This window comes from Amblyomma americanum, chromosome 5 (assembly GCF_052857255.1).
Source record: "Amblyomma americanum isolate KBUSLIRL-KWMA chromosome 5, ASM5285725v1, whole genome shotgun sequence".
Lineage (NCBI taxonomy): Eukaryota > Metazoa > Arthropoda > Arachnida > Ixodida > Ixodidae > Amblyomma > Amblyomma americanum.
This window is the reverse complement of record NC_135501.1, coordinates 164,767,421-164,782,905: the sequence shown is the minus strand read 5'-3', so window position 1 is coordinate 164,782,905 and position 15,485 is coordinate 164,767,421. Positions and strand designations below refer to the sequence as shown.

At 50.4% G+C, this 15,485-nt stretch overlaps 1 protein-coding gene across 1 annotated transcript in view; it reads left to right on the top strand.

Annotated features, from left to right (window-relative positions):
- Positions 1 to 9,424: 9,424 nt before the first annotated feature.
- Positions 9,425 to 15,485, top strand: part of Nrx-1 (Neurexin 1) — a 54,430-nt gene continuing 48,369 nt past the window's right edge. Inside the window, exon 1 of the mRNA XM_077665677.1 lies at positions 9,425 to 9,829. The gene's annotated coding sequence lies outside the window, so the exon portion shown is untranslated. The remainder of the gene's footprint in view (positions 9,830 to 15,485) is intronic.

Sequence of the window (15,485 nt, the reverse complement as noted above, 5' to 3'; positions counted from 1 at the left end):
TGGTTGCCATTTTATGTAAACTCAATACAAATGGTCACTGAAGAATCTGACGTGTTTGGCAGATATGCAACATTTTCATCTCTTGAGCGGCATTAACAAAAGACAGGAACCACGTTCAGCAAGAGGTGGTGGTCGGGACCCGCCATCTGTCCCGGCCTATGCTCATCTATGGGTGCCACTGCAATTACGGATATAACAGGGGAGGAGGTGCCCTTCAGCGAGATATTTGCTATTGGTCAATCATTAAAAAGCCGGCCCTTTTCAACGAAGTCAGTTATAGAAATGCATTGCGAAAATTCCCCTGACCTACCCCATTTGAAGAGTCACCCAAGAATCCGCCTCTGTTCCACCTCTCAAGACGGCGCGCTCTGCCAGTCATCGAGGTCAATGTCGTCAATGTTTCGTAATAGTTTTTACCGCCATCGCCAGATGGCAGCACACGCCTGGAAAACTGCCGGTTTCGAAACTGCGCCAACGATCGTCGGCCGTTCTTCGCCATCGGAAGAGGAAGGGGAACGCGCAGTCTCTCTCAACAAGCTCGACACGTGCTGTAGTGCCGGTAATCGCGGTGCTAACAGCGCACGAGTGGCTCTTCACACAGCGCTCGATACTTGGGGCTCCACTGGCCCTGTAGTGGGCGGCTGCAGTCTGCAAGTGCTGGGTATGTTGCGACATAGCGTGGGTTGCAGCCACCCACGCGCTTAGCTTCAGTTGTGCGCACCCGCTTAACTCCATTTCACAACTTTCTCGCGGCGGAGTGAGTGATCCGGACCTATGTTTCTGGTCGAGAGCGCGTAGGAACACAGAACTCACTTCTGCTAGGCGCCGCTGCCCGCTCAGTGCTTCCGCTCCAACGCGAGAAAGTTGCACTAACATCGGGGGAAAGTGGCCATTGCACATCTATCTACTCCGTACACATTTGCCTCCCTCTCCCCCCCCCTTTCCACCCACATCGAACTACACGCGCGCAAGCATAATACAATATTGTAACTCAGACCAGAGCTGAGACGTGAGTAAAGTTTAGTTAAGCTGATGCAATACGCCCGCAGTAGCATGTATAAGAGAGGCGTAACGCTTAGCTGAGTCAGCATAATTAATCGAAATGCTTGCACGTGTACGACGCCAATGGAGTTCATCTCCACACGGTGCGATTTTCTACCACTTTCAACAAACGGTGAAACGCGACTCATTCGCCGCCACGTTATGGTTATCGTTTTCCTCACTGCCACTAACGGCGGGAAAATTAAGTTGGAGGGCTCCAATCCTGCAACGAATATTCCGCGAGAGCCCCGTGTTGCAAATGGGTTGCAAGCCCCAAGGGTAGCGTTGGCCTGGCGGCCTGGGGCAAAGCTGGAAACATTCGAAGGTCCCGGCAAAGGATGAGTCGACTGGCAACAGAACAACTTGTTTATTCTGGCATCGCCAAAAGAGCAGCCGGTCAGGGCGACCATGTTACTCGAAGGAAGGAATCGAAGTCTCTCTCGTGTTCGGCGCAGCTGTCTTTTTTTATACCCTCGGAGTCGAGGGCAAGAGGGAACGGCTTGGGAAGAGGCGCCCGATACGGCGTCGCTTCAACATGTCCAGACGTGACGGGCGCGTCAGCCAGGCCGGCGCCGGTCAGACCTCCTCGCCTCCCAGTTGGGGGAGCTCCTCTCCCCGGCTGCCGCGCTTTGACAAGCGTGGGCAGCAGCATGCACACACACACACACGCACGCACGACGACACGTGGCACTGAAACCTGTCTGGACGCGCTTGGCGGGAGGCGTTGCGGCCGCGATGAACGAAGCCGCGGCGTCCGTTGCATCCGCGCCGGCTATACCGCGCGTCGAAGGCGAGACGTAACAGACCGCCCCGCCGGGAGAAGGAGATCCCGATGGTCAGGGGACTGCATCCGCTGTCCAGAGGGATGTCGCTCGATGATGCTCGTAAACGAAACCGGTCGTCCCTCGACGTTGCTTGAGCGCAGCGCACAGAGAAGGCCTCGTTCTCAGGTTCAGGTTCATACAGGGCACTGCAAAGTGACTTCGGGAGAGTTGCCATTTTTGTGCTCGTTCCCAGCAAGCGTTAGAACTACGCCGAAACGCAACCGCTCAGTCAGCAAGCACGAGACAACCCTCACTAAGCTCTGCCAGGCTCTTTCCCCTTTTATACTACTGCCTAGTTCCTTACAGTAGTCAAGCAGCACTCAGAACGCGTCCACAAATTGGAAAATTGCACTAGAAAGCACATAATCACTTTGAAACACTAAACAAAAGCAATATGTTAAAAATCCTGCCTCAGGAAGAAAACATCAGTAACCAACAACTTTGAGGCGGATTCCTACGTTAGGGGCTTCGACTTAAGCCATCGGCGTTACCGTTGAGACTCCCCTTTTTGTAACGCACCTCAAAGGAATATTGTTGCAAAGCGAGGCTCCAGCGCAGGAGGCGGCCATTTTTGGGAGAGATGTTCTGCAGCCATTGGAGAGGGCAGTGATCCGTCTAAATGATAAACCTCGAGCCGGCTAGGTAGCATGACAATTTCTGAACGGCCCACACGAGACACGCACACTCTTTCTCGGTGGCGCTGTACGCCTGCTCACGACAGGTCAGCTTACGACTAGCATACAGGACGGGGTGTTCCACTTCTCCATTGTCCCTTTGGCACAGTACAACGCCCATGCCTCGCTCACTAGCATCGCACTGAACAACGAACCCTTTGGTATAGTCTGGCGATCGTAGCACAGGCTGGCTTGTTAGGGCGCTCTTTAGGGCGCTAAAAGCTCTCTCCTTTGTCTCGCTCCAGACGACTGTTTGGGGCTCTGTTTTTCTTAGAGCATCCGTCAGGGGAGCCGCGATATCGGAGTACCTGGGGATGTACCTCTGATAGTAGCCGGCGACACCTAAGAACGACCGAATATCGGTCTTCGTACGCGGTTGCGGGAAGTCTCGCACAGCGGCCACCTTTATTTCAGAGGGGCGGCGACGACCCTGTCCAATCACGTGACCGAGGTAGACAACCTCGGCCTGTGCTAATTGGCACTTGGGAGCCTTGATTGTCAAGCCCGCTTCGCGCAGGCGGGTTAGCACTGCCCGCAAGTGTGCCATATGCTCAGACCAGGATGCAGAGAATATCGCTACGTCGTCTAAATACGGTAAAGCGAATTCTTCCTGTCCCCGCAACACTTTGTCCATGAGGCTTGAAAAGCAGTATGGCGCGTTCTTCAAACCAAAACTCAAAACTTTAGGACGGAATGTTCCCATTGGTGAAATGAACGCCGCATACCTACTAGCCTCTTTTGTAAGTGGAACCTGCCAATAACCCCTGACAAGATCTAGGGTGGAAATAAACTGAGCGCTACTAACTTTCTCAAGGCGCTCCTCGATGTTAGGGATCGGATAAATTTGATCCTTAGTGATGGAATTAAGCCTGCGGTAGTCGACGCAAGGACGAGGTTCCTTGCCCGGTACCTCAACTAAAATCAAAGGGGAGGTATAATCACTCTCACCCGCCTCAATAACTCCGAGCTGTAGCATTTTCTTTACCTCAGCCTCCATAATATCGCGCTGGCGGGGTGACACCCGGTACGCCTTGGATCGTACTGGCTCTGGGGAGGTAAGTTCTATGTCATGAGTAAGGACAGAAGTCCTACCAGGCCTCTCAGAGAACTGACCTTGAAACTCTTGTAAGAGTTGGTGTAGTTCGGTTTTCTGCTCAGGCGACAGCGGTGCTTTACTGAGTAAGTCACTAATGACCTGATCAGTGTCTTCCCTGTTCGTCACTGAGCCTAGTCCCGGAAGCTCGACCTGAAGCTCTTCTAACTTTCCCTTGTCGGGCATTTCCTCTCCAGTACCTGGTGCCTTCAACGCTACAGGCTCAATTTTATTCAGTTCGGACGTGCTCTGAATATCAGCTTGCTGCGCCTCCGACCCTTTCTCATTGTTCGACAACGTCGGCCCCGCAACTACCGCCTTTGCAGCGAGCTCCCGAACTCTCGGTCTGGTTAAGGCCTGAACGCTAGCCTCACCAAACAAAAGCCCCTTCTCGCGCAGGAGGTGATCGGACCTGTTCGAAAATATGTACGGGTACTGAGGGGGCAGCATAGATGACACTACGGCCTCCGTCTCAAGTGCTCCGAAAGGTCCTTCAATAAGCACTTTTGCTACGGGCAGACACACGCTATGAGCTTCCACGGCTTGCTTGATCCATGCGCACTCGCCCGTGAACATATCGGGTTCTACGTAAGAGGGGTGAACTACATCCATTGTAGCTGCGGAATCACGAAGCACTCGGCACTCTTTCCCGTTCACGAGGAAGTCTCGCATGTAAGGCTCGAGAAGCTTCATGTTCTCGTCAGTGCTACATAATGACAAACACACGACTTCTCTTTTTGTTTCTGGACACTGCGCCGAAAAGTGACCCGGCTTCTGGCACGTATAACACACGCGCGCTTGCCTCGCCTCGAACCGCTTTCTGCGTTCGGCTTCGGCTGCCGCCGTCTCCTTACGTTCGGTCGGACTGCTTTCACTCGCATCCGCACTACGCGTGTCCCCCCTTGCTCTCATGGGTGTGAACTTCGGCCTCTCAGACTTGGAGCCAAATTCACCCTTTTGACCGTCCTTAGCTCCGCGAGCCCGACGCGTCACAAACTCCTCGGCTAGCTCGGCGGCTTTAGCCACTGTACTAACGTCTGGCCTATCCAAGACCCAGTACCGCACGTTCTCAGGTAACCGACTATAAAACTGTTCTAGCCCGAAACACTGCAGAACTTTCTCGTGGTCACCAAACGCTTTCTCTTCTTTGAGCCACTCCTGCATGTTTGACATAAGCCTGTAGGCAAACTCTGTATATGACTCATTTCTGCCTTTTTCATTTTCCCGAAACTTCCGACGGAACGCCTCCGCTGACAGCCTGTACTTTTTTAGCAGACTTGATTTCACTTGGTCGAAATCTTCTGCCTCCTCTCTCTTCAAGCGAGCGACTACGTCGGCCGCCTCGGCGGGTAACAAAGTGAGCAAGCGCTGTGGCCACGTTTCCCGAGAGAACCCCTGCTTCTCGCACGTTCGCTCAAAGTTAACCAGGAACAAACCAATGTCCTCTCCAAGCTTAAACGGCCGCATCAGGTCAGTCATTTTGAACGATACCCGTTCTCCTGCACCGTGTGCCTGACTTCCATTACGAGCGCGTTCCATCTCTACCTCGAGACGCTTCATTTCTAAAGCGTGGTCGCGCTCTTCTTTCTCTTTTTGCTCTTTACGTTCGCGCTCCTTTTTCTCTTTTTCTTTTTGTTCCCTCTCCTCAATGGTCTCAAGGCATTCCGACAGCTCGTCATCCTCAGCCTCCAACTCAAGAATAGCCCTTAGCAGTTCTGGTTTTCTGAGTTTGTCTGAGACATCCAGACCCAACTCTCTTGCAAGATCCAGCAATTTCGGTTTGCGCAACGACTTCAAATCCATGGCTGCTCCGAATGCTGCTTTCTCTACTGCCTACTATTGTCTTGCCGCAAACTAACCCGGCAGCAACGACAACCACAATTACCAGCTCTGTTTCTGACACTAACAAAAGCCTGGCAAAACTCAGAAGAAGAAAGTCCCGCACTCACCAAACCTCGCAGCCAAGAATTCAGCGCAGTCGTTCCGCTGCAGGCAACCAGTCATCACACAGGGCTCGTTGCACTGCTCCCGGATGGTCGTTGCGCTGCTCAGCATACAGTTGACGGCATATCGTCGCTGCTGGCCTCCGTTGTCGGGATCTCACCGCTGGCAACCAGTTGTTGCATTTGGGTTGCAAGCCCCAAGGGTAGCGTTGGCCTGGCGGCCTGGGGCAAAGCTGGAAACATTCGAAGGTCCCGGCAAAGGATGAGTCGACTGGCAACAGAACAACTTGTTTATTCTGGCATCGCCAAAAGAGCAGCCGGTCAGGGCGACCATGTTACTCGAAGGAAGGAATCGAAGTCTCTCTCGTGTTCGGCGCAGCTGTCTTTTTTTATACCCTCGGAGTCGAGGGCAAGAGGGAACGGCTTGGGAAGAGGCGCCCGATACGGCGTCGCTTCAACATGTCCAGACGTGACGGGCGCGTCAGCCAGGCCGGCGCCGGTCAGACCTCCTCGCCTCCCAGTTGGGGGAGCTCCTCTCCCCGGCTGCCGCGCTTTGACAAGCGTGGGCAGCAGCATGCACACACACACACACGCACGCACGACGACACGTGGCACTGAAACCTGTCTGGACGCGCTTGGCGGGAGGCGTTGCGGCCGCGATGAACGAAGCCGCGGCGTCCGTTGCATCCGCGCCGGCTATACCGCGCGTCGAAGGCGAGACGTAACACCCGTAAGCAGCTCCTCTTCTCGCGCGCTCATCTCTCTCTCTCTCTCTCTCCCTCCGCACTTCTCGGACCCGCGTCTTTCGGGTCAGCAGCCGAGCACCATAACCACTGAGCCACTTCTGAGGCTGCATGCCGTTGTATTCGAATTTAAGCTTTCTCTAATGATGATGATCATCATCATCGGCCTGACTACGCCCACTGCAGGGCAAATGCCTAGCCCATGTCTCTCCAACTAACCCTGTCGTTTGCCAGCTGCATCCACCTTTTTTTGCCTCCGAACTTCTTAATCTCATCCGTCCACCTAACTTTCTGCCGCCCCCAGCTACGCTTCCCTTCCTTTGGAATCCACTCCGTTACCCTTAAGGACCAGCGGCTATCTTGCCTTCGCGTCACATGCCCTGCCCATGCCCATTTATTCCTCTTGATTTCGACTAGGATGTCATTAACCCGCGTTCGTTCCTTCACCCACTCTGCCCGCTTCCGGTCTCTTGACGTTATACCTATCATTCTTCATTCCATGGCTCGCTGCGTTGTACCTAACTTAAGCTGAACCTTTTCGTTAGCCTCCATGCTTCTGCCAGACAGGTATAAGTACCGGTAAAAATAAAGCTGTTGCATACTTTTCTCTTGGGGGATACTGGTAAACTACCATTCATGATCTGAGAGAACCTGCCACATGCGCTCCACCCCTAGTTATTTCCCTCTCATGATTCGGATTAGCTGTCACTAATGGCTGAACCATAATTACTAGGGCTTGCTTTGAACAGTGGATTTCCCATCTCTTAACTCCTCGCAATGAGCCTAGTGAGCACCTCAAGGTGCTCTCCCTGTAGCTCAGTGCTTAGTTGACGATTCCTTCTATTCAACAGAGGAGGTGCACTTCATTTTGCTCCAAGGGATACACAATATTTGCTGGCAGGAAAAAATTTTGTCTTCAAAAATTTGTGCATTACACGGCGTACTTGAACCCAGCACACCAAGAAAATTAAAAAAGAAAGCAACTGTATTACGAAGGGCGAATAATGAGATGAAACGCCGGTGCGCTGACGCGCAGGCAATGCTTTCCTTTATAAAACTTGAGGCATACCTCAAACGAAAATCATCTGCTGCCACTTACATTCGCACAGGCAACTACACCCCCCTCCCCCCTTTAAACCAGCTGACAGATCAGCGCGGCATGACGGGTTCGTTGTGGCTAAAATTGGGAGTCCCAGCGCGCCCCCGCGGCCAAACACACAATGCTGGCGTGATCTCGCGCAGAGCGCCAGTACGCCTTCTCGATTACGCCGGGAGTCCCCCGCGTCAAGAAATACCGTAGGTCTCTCAAAGCCGTGTTCTGGTCGTATTGCACTTTCTGGTCACGAGCTCAACCTCCCCCTTCCCCCTCTCTCCAAAGCCCAGGTGCTGGAAAAAAAAGCCACCCGCACCCCAGTGGGAGTAGGTATATGTGTTTGTGCGAAAAGAAAAGACGAGGGGGGGGGGGGGGTTGCCCTTGGCGCCCAAGCTCCGATTGTTTCGTGCGCGCGCGATCGGCAGGTGTGCATCGGAGCGGCAGATGTGGTCCGGCACGACGCAGTGCACGACCCCCTCTCGAAGCGACGGGACCACACGCGCGCCTCCGATGAGGCTATTGCGGCCGCCAAAGCGACGCCTGCCGAAGCAGAAATTCCTGTATGCACACGCTCCGTCATACACGGAGCAGTTCCATTCAATACCCGCCGCTGTGACTCAATGGCTATGGTGTTCGGCTGCCGAGTCCAAGATCGGAAGATGTAAATTGGCTTTGAGGAAACGAAAGGCGCAGCAACTTTCTCACTTCTCGGTGGACACCTCAACCACGCCAAGTCCCAGGACAGAATTGCAGCAGTGGCGTTCGCGACTCGACGGAGGCGAAATTGAGACATTCCAGCGTGCTGTACGATGACTGTGCTTGTTAAAGAACCGCAGTGGTCGAAATTAACCGGAATCTTTGCACAGTGTCTCCCATAGTTCACTTACGGCTTCGAGACTTTAAATCCAACATACAAAAAAATCCGTACATCAAACAGTGAAGTTCCCGTGGCACCAGCATCACTCACGTCGACGTTCAATCTCTGCCCGCCATCTGCCTACGTGTGTCGTGCATGGTTATTGAGAGCTGGGGCTCAGTGCATACTGCAGCAGTTCGACGAGAAGGTCCTGGTATTTTCAAGACTCCGACCAATACACGGACATGAAGGTTACCTCTGGAAGTCCTAATAGGATGACAACTGGACTACGTATGTGACAAAACCCTTTACAGGTGCGCTTTGAAATGCTATATCTAGGTGCCGTGCGCAAGGAGAGAGATGGTGTCGTAAAAAAGAACACCCCAGCTAGAAGGACGCCAATCACGTCGATGAAGACAGTGCCATGCTGCATGCGATGTTCTTGTGGCGTTAGACGTTGGCTTGTGTGTAGCTAAACATTTTGTTTGGAACTCCACGTTCGAGATGACCTTTCTCTCATCGTTCCGCAAAATTTCCCGTTGAAGACTTCCCGGAGTCAGCTGTCCTGGCCATGCAGGAGACACCGGAGCCGGCACATCAGTACAAACTTACGCATACTGTTTCACCGAGGCGAAACGATAACACTTCCTTCGACATTATGCTCACTCAACACGCCACTGATAGAAAGCGGTTGTTCTCCAGTGCTTCTGGATCAATTCTAGCCACCAAACCAGAAGCTCATCATGCATTTTCTCAAAACCTTCTAGAGGCCATATGCATACTATCCGTTTGTTGCACATGGTCGACCTCTCGGTACACTCGCCATATTCGAATACTTTATTCTACCTCTGTTGACGCATCCGTTTACGTCCCGAACAACGAGCAAGGAGGAAAACAAGATGACATGCGCATTCGTTCCCGTCGTAGAAGACACGCAACGCCCGTACTCCGGAGAACACGAGCCACCACGGGACCGGAGGACGCCCCCTGCTCCACCACCGGCGTCGGGCCGCACGAAACCGGAAGAGGACGCTCTGCGCGCCTAGCCAAGCGCCGCCGGCCCGGGCTCGAAGAAGGAAAGGGGACAGAAGAAGGGGAGAGTCGACTTCGTGGTGGTGGTGGTGGCGGGCAGCTGCGCTCGCATTCCTCTTCCCCGCAGGTGGCTCCCTGCCCCGGCTGACGGCGGAGCGGCGTTCATCGATCGCGGGCCCCGCGCGGGCCACACTACTGAGCGTTACCCCGGAAACCGGGACGGCGGCACGGGTGGTCCGGGAAGGCGGCGTGCGTACACTGAGCCAGGACTTCTTGTGCCCGCTTCCGACGTGGCCCGAGTGCCGTGAGCGGCCTTCTTCAAACCCGCGTGGCTCGAGACCCGGACGCCTGCAGAGGCGGGAAGACCTGCGGTGTGTGCGTGTGGCCCGGGACGGGTGCCGTCGACCAGCGGAGCCGGCGGAGTAGAGGGGGCCGGCGGCGCGCCATGCTCCGTCGCCTACGTTGCTGCTCGCCTCATCGACCGGGGCTGCTCGCTGCGAGACGGTGACCTGCCATCGTCGGCGCCCCGTGTGAGTACGCGCGGGCCCCGTTTCCTCCGCGGCGGTTTCGGAACCCCAGGGCGCCCCCCGCGCACTCGGTCATTGGAGCGCTTGCTGGGGGTGTACGCCGCCGCTGCTAGCGCTGTCGCGTCGAGCTGGCTAGGACGGCACTGTGCACTGCATGCCCTGTTTTGCAAGTGGCCCTCGAAGCAGTCCTGCACTGTCCTCTCCCTGCGGTCCTGCAGCCCAGAGTGTGCATCCAGTGTTCAGTCCGGCCGGTTAGTTAGTCCCCGTTCGAGATAGTGCCAGAAGGCAGTTGCAAAAAAAAAAACAATGCAACTATATCAAGTGCACTTGCACAAGAAGCTCAGATCGGACCTGAACTGTTTTGCTCGTGCAACGCGCTGTACCGAGTGCACTGCGTACAGTCGTTTTTTTTTTTTTTGCTCGTGCAATGAAGTCTTGTCTTGATCTCTGCTCCTTGAGAGGGCGGTGTGTAGCCCCGCACTGACCCCATTAGAGCGGTCTGCGCAAATCCGCTCTATGCTCCCCGAACGCCTTTAAAAGGAGTATACACTCTATCGCAGTGCGACGCCGACGCAAGCCGAATTGAGGCCGGAAGGGTAGGTAAGGTGTTCCAGGATATGAAGGTTACCAAGAAACAGTGCATTCTCGCAGACATAGCCGCAACGCAAAGTACATTTGAGAAACCAGACTCATGACTGTATACAGTATTCCATGAAACGCCCCATTTGACACATGTTGTTTCAGCAAACGTATTAAGTGCGGCCCCCGCTGCTCTGTAGCACCCCGCTACGACTTTGTAGCTTGAGAGGATTGTTCAGTGCACAGGCTGTTCAGTCGTCCGGTTTCAATAGTTCATTTCACGCACAACGAAGCAAGACAGATCAGTGGTTCAGCACTTCGTTTATCTGTGAAAGGCCTAGGCCCTGGTTTTTTTCGCCGTAGAACATCCCCTCTCGCGATAATAGCACTGCGCTAAAGGGAAAACATCGGTCTTGCGACATGCCTGAACGGAATAAAACAGAGACTGCGCAGCGTATAGTCGTATAGTGTCGGAGCTAGCCAGCTGCAGGCTCAGACGCGAAGGCTCCTCACCGAGAAACTACGGCAAGGGAGTCTAAGAAAAATAGCAGCGCTAAAGCATGCAACCACAGAAGAAGAAAGAACAAGATACAAGGATGTCTGATTTTTCCGCTTGTCTCTTGTTCTCTTTTCTTTTGTGGTTGCATGCTTTAGCGCTGGTATTTTTCGTTTAGATGCAGAATGTACCAACGAGCCCAAAAAAGAAGTTTTAACGAAGAGCAAGAGAGCTTCAATAACTCAACTAATATGACCGTTTTCTATGGAAGCCCTATCGGAGTTAGGCGTTGACTTCAGAGAGACTGAACCTCTGAGAACTCGCGACTATATCTTTCAACAGTCGGTTATATCTCAAGAACGTTGCTGACTCCAGCTCACTTGCCCAAAAACATCACGCGGCTGGCCGTGAAGGGAGCAACGGTCGATTATGACAGCCGGCGAGGAACCCTCCGGCCGGCTACAAACGAAGTTTACGTAAGAGAAGTCCGAAGTCTTCTAGGCCCCTCCCCTGAAAGTCCGCAGCACGACGCAGTCAAGATGGGTAAAAATCCTGAAAAAAGAAGGGTGCGCACAGGAGCTAGTGAAGTTAAAATTAACTCTGCCTAGCCTTTTCTCATTCGATTCAAGCGCCTTTCTGTAGAAAACAAGAACGCATATGGTTTAGAGGAGGATATAGGTATTCGTCCTTTTGTTGCCTATTTATCAGCTGGCGTTTAAATAGGCCCACTCTCCCCTATGGCATCCTATTTGTATGCGGAAGGTTCGGGGTCGAGCTGATAAATGCCAGTTAATGACATTTAGCCGTAAACGGTCTAATTACCTTTTCACTTACTCGCTTAACAACAGTCCAGTCACTCTTGCGTCATCGTACAAGTACCTTGGCGTTCACTTTTTATCTAATCTCTCATGGAAAACCCACATAGAAAAAATTGCTGCCAAAGCTAGCCGTACATTAGGTTATTTAAAGCGTAACCTCAGAGGTGCGCCTTCTTCCACACGCCAGCTCGCATATCAGACATTCGTCCGCCCTCAAATTGAATACGCATCTTCCATTTGGTCACCTCACCAACAGTACCTAATTAATTCCCTAGAGCGCGTACAAAATCGTGCCGCTCGCTTCATTTCTCGCAACTATTGCCAACATTCCAGTATAACTAACATTAAGGCTTCGTTATCCCTTCCATCCTTAGAATCTCGCAGAACAATAGCACTTATCTGCCTCTTCCATAAAATTGTTTACAGCCATCATTCCTTCACACTACCCCTTACAAAACCGGCCCGCACATCTCACCGATTGCATAATCACCTCAGTTTTAAGCACCTTTCGGGAAGGACCACTGCATTCAACTCATCAGCCCTGCCCCGTGCAATCATTTATTGGAATAGTCTTCCTGATAACATTGTTCACATCTCAGATCATGTTATTTTCAAAGAAAAAATAAGTAGCATTATCTTCTGAAGTGTGTTCTGTAGTGCGTTTTTCAATTTAGTTTTTCAATTTAGTTCTATTTTCTGGTTGGTTGCTTGTTCTTTGTATAACGATGTTAAAATAACCATGTTCTACTTGCTTCTTTTTCCCACCCCAGTTATGTAACCCCCCTCACATAATACTCCAGTCGGAGCCCGTGAGGTATTTGAATAAATAAATAAATAAATAAATAAATAAATAAATAAATAAATAAATAAATAAATAAATAAATAAATAAATCACTATCATAAACTATACCGCCTAGGTTTACGTGGTAAGAACTGATTTGCTGGTTTGCCTCGACCAAAGGCGTGGGATGTTGGTATACATTTTTTTTCGAGTCGCCATCAATATACGCCCCTAAAGAAGAAAAAAAGTGTCTTGCGGGTACAGGAAGCAGTAAAAGGATCATTTTGGCCTATGGGCCAAGGAGATAAGGCAAAAAAAAATAATGGATAGTTAAGGCGTCGTGAGAGATACAACTTCCGGGATCTTTTCGGCGGTGAAACATATGGAGGGTCGCTGAAAGTGCCACCATGGGTGTAATGCAGCCCTAGTACTTTCTTTTTCGATGAAAAAGCGGCCGCTTCCAGCGAGAGCGGTAATTTTGCAAGTTTTTCTTCTCCTCTTCCCTCCCATAAAAAAGAAAAAAAGAAAAGCAATCAGGAAGAAACAAAAAACGACACAGCGCTGTGATTGTTGCTACTTAATCCGTTTACTCAAAAAATCCGCTTTAATGTTTCTACTCAGCGGCCGAGTATTGCACTTGTTCATCAAGGGAACGCAAAAGTAGAATGAGGGCTCAGTGCACGTTAAAGATCCCCAGGTGGTCGAAATTATTCCGGAGCCCTCCACTACGGCACCTCTCTCTTCATTTCTTCTTTCACTCCCACCTTTGCCCTTCCCTTACGGCGCGGTTAAGGTGTCCAACGATATATGAGACAGATACTGCGCCATTTCCTTTCCCCCAAAACCAATTATTATTATTATTATTATTATTATTATTATTATTATTATTATTATTATTATTATTATTATTATTATTATATTATTATTATTATTATTATTATCATTATTATTATTATTATTATTATTATTATTATTATTATTATTATTATTATTATTATTATTATTATTATTATTATTATACTCGTTACACTAACAATGAGTGAAAGAATATGTTATCAGCGGTGCCCGGGCTCGATATGGTCAAATACTCACTATTTATTGCTAATTAATTTGTTCCTGTTACTGGGTGAGGTTATCGACTTATTACACTGTTTGATGAGGACTGAGCATTTCCTTGGGAAAATCAAAGTAAACCGGCGGTATGCCTTAACGGAAGACATCGACAAAGAACAACATTAATCACTCTTTGCGATCGTAAGGCCTTATAGCAGGGCCAAGATAACGGCTCTGTTCGCCGCAGACAGGACAAGTCAGCCGTGAAATGAGGCCCGCGAGTAAAGAGCACCTCCGAGAGCCTTTTTACTTTCCAGGGAGCGGGGTTCAATTAGTGACAGCCTGTTAGGTTTTAAAGTCTGACACTTTTGTTCTGTGTTTCCTTTTTCTTTGTACCGCTCATGATTTTACTGGAGCGTGCACTCTCCACTTCAAAGCAAGTTGTATTAATTAATTACATGTTACTCGCGCTTTCGCTGCATGCTTCATCTCGCGTTTCTATAAGCCTTGCGCGGGCACCTAAAATTCACTTAAGATGGCATAGCCGCAGGGAAGTTGTTAAGGAATAATTAAGCAATAAACCGAAACGACAACAGAGAGGGCGTGACAGTGCGTAACTAGCAACTCAAACATTCGTAGCTAGTACCGTAATAAATACTAGTACTACATTTAGTTCCCAGTATTGCAACAGAAACTGAACTCTGTTGGAACATTTCCCCGTTTCAGTTGGTATTACCAGTTCTAGCAATATAGAGGAAGCCAATAGTCACCGAAACCGAAGATAGAAAAATATTCCTATGCTATGAAAGGCGGCGTATGCCAATTGCTGTGAATTAAATACAAGAAAATCAATAAAGAAGGTCTCCTGAGCCAAATTTTCAGCAAGCAACAATATTTGCTATTTACGCCGGTTGTCCCGACCAGCCGAAATGAAACTTTCGTGGACGGCTGGATTCGAACCCTAATCCTCTATCTCACCAGTGCGAAGCCATAGCGCAGTCGCGGCTGGGTTTGGGAGAGCGAACGCGTAAGAATTTGGAAGGTCATGTTCGCGGTTCTTAAGAACCATGTGACGTTACTGAAGTGACGTTGCAACAAAATCAGAACAATCACGTATTTGTTTTCCGCTGCGATCAACTTGGTGGCTACTTAAGAAAAGATTTCAAAGGTATTTTGCAGTTTTCTGCATTCTTGAAATCGTCACCAATGATCGATTGTATTTGAAGGCTAACTTAATCACAGTATTGGTCTTCTCTGCAGAACAAATACGGTCAGTCAATCCGCTCAATCAATAACACAATCGATCAATGAAAGGAAGCAAGGTGACAAAAGAGGCTAGTTGGCATTGCATTGCTCTGTAACTTGAATGCTCTGAATGGTTACAAGGACGAAACGAGACCACCGTTCAATAATGCGCGCAAGTAAACAGTGTGTCACTGGAATGCCTGGTTTCATAGGTAATGACATTTACAAGCAAATTGGTAGCTACTGGCAGTCGGTCGATTTCCTTGTTTATTTAAAGTTTAAATACCAGTAAAGTAGCCCAAGTAACCTTCTTACAATAAATAAACTAAACCAACCTCCCACTGTTGCATTAAAAAAATAGTGCGTGACCTTTGGGAGTGAATGTTGCGTGACGAGCCGTGTGAACACGGAGGCCACTTGTTGAGGCCTCTTCCCGACCTGACACACACGGCACTATAACGCCTGTGCGAAACGCCATCTGTCGGCGGCTCACCTCGCCACGCGAAGGTCACAACGTGTTTTCACTTCGCGGTACCTGAAACACTTAGAAAAAGGCTTCTGTGGCGAAAATCCTCACATCTGGGTGACCTTTGTAAAACCGGCTCCAGAAATGAAAGCATATGGCCGAACGTGTAAATAAACGTTCTGCCTCGAGGCAGCTATATACAGTCACTCGCGTGATTCTTT